Source organism: Alligator sinensis, unplaced genomic scaffold (assembly GCF_000455745.1).
Source record: "Alligator sinensis unplaced genomic scaffold, ASM45574v1 scaffold1879_1, whole genome shotgun sequence".
Taxonomy (NCBI): Eukaryota; Metazoa; Chordata; order Crocodylia; family Alligatoridae; genus Alligator; species Alligator sinensis.
Genome location: NW_005843753.1, coordinates 27,898 through 29,729, shown reverse-complemented (window position 1 = coordinate 29,729; position 1,832 = coordinate 27,898).

The following is a 1,832-nucleotide window of genomic DNA, read 5'->3' as shown; positions in this document are numbered from 1 at the left end:
AGTCGCCCCCGGCCGGGAGCAAAGAAAAAAAAAAAAAAAGGACCTCTGCCAGGGAGGGAGGAGGAGGAGGCGGAGGAAGCGGAGGTGGTGCAGCAAGCCCAGGCCACCGCCACGCACTCACACGGGGACCTGTAAGCCAGGCAGGGGCCAGTGCCCAGGCAGCCCCCAGCTGCAACTTCTCCGCCCACCGCTGGAAAGATGAACCATGTGGGTGAGCGTGGAGCGGGGCAGGCGTGGGGGCCCCAGGATGATGCCTCCTTCTCCCCAGTCACAGCCCCAAGGGGCAGAGCCAGGTGCAAGCAGCAATTTAGTGCAGGGGAAGTTGACCGGAGAGGGTCTGGGGTGATTTCGTCCCCACTCCCCTCACCCCGCATGTGCCGGGCCGTGATCTGCTCGCCACCCACGATGCTGGCCAGTGCAAATTATACCCGGGACCGCCCTGTGCCACACCGATAATCCACGTTTTCGCTGCAGGCTACTCCTCTTCTCACACACACCGCGTCGGCAACGTCAAGCTGACGCGGTGCAACCTTGTCCCTTCCCCAACCCTTCCGCAGTCATTAGGAAGGTGATGAGGGGCTGGGGGAGGGACAAGGGGTGGGAACGAAAGTAAACTGTGTTTACTTCTGTTTACCGTCGCAGCACCGCGGGCCACAGAAAATGCCTTGGCGTGCCACATGGCAGCCCACGGCCTGTATGTTGGACAAGCCTGCTCTGTGTGAACCTTCAACATGGGGTTTTTCATTTTTTAGATAAAGTTGGAAATATGGAGATAGCCAGCCTTCACAAAATTGTTCCATTGCTACTTTGAGAAGGAGCACTACTATAAACATTTTTCTACATCTTACTCATTTTTAATGAAAAATTCCTTTATTTCATTAATTCTGTGCATTCATTTTGTTGTGTCTACCCATCAGCTCCATTCCCTTCAGTCACAAAGAAAGGAATATTGGACACGGTTTTGTTTTCATTTACTGCTCTGCATTCTTGCCATCGCCGTAAACCTTGAAAGCTTCCTGTTTCTCCCTGCTGCCCTTTTCCATGATATCTGGAATATATCAAATCAATTTATTTTACAAATGGCTTACATAGATTCTTGGGTAACAGCTGTTTTCATGAATAAAGCTGCTAAATAGAACAGGTTAATCTAAAATTTCTGCTAAATACAACAGGTTAATTAGGGAGGCTGTTAGGCAGGCCAAGGCAGAGATGGAGCTCGGGCTAGTGACCAGAATTAAGGATAATAAAAAGTCCTTTTTCAAATACATACAAAGTAAGAAGACGGCACTGGGTAGCATGAGGACACTACAGGATAGGCTTGGCAATCTGGTGATTGCAGCAAACGAAAAAGCACGCTGTGCAAATTTGCTGACACCCAGCTGTGGGGCAAGGTGGGCACACTGGAGGGGAGGGACAGAATCCAGCTAGATCTAGACAGGTTACAGAGGTGGGAGGATGAGAATAGGATGGACTTCAACACAGACAAGGACAAGCTGCTGCATCTAGGGAGAAGGAACCAGCAACACACCTATAGGCTGGGAACACCCTTCTTGTCAACACGGTGGCAGAAAGGGATCTTGGAGTCATTGTAGACTCCAGGATGAGCATGAGCCACCAATGCAAGAAAGCGGTCAGGAAGGCTAACCGCACTTTGTCGTGCATTTACAGATGCATCACAAGCAGGTCTAGGGAGGTGATCGTTCCCCTCTATGCGCCGCTGGTCAGGCCCCAGTTGCAGTACTGCATCCAGTTCTGAGCACCACACTTCAGGAGGGATGTGGCTACCATCAAGAGGGTCCAAAGGAGAGCCACTCACATGGTCAAGGGGCAGC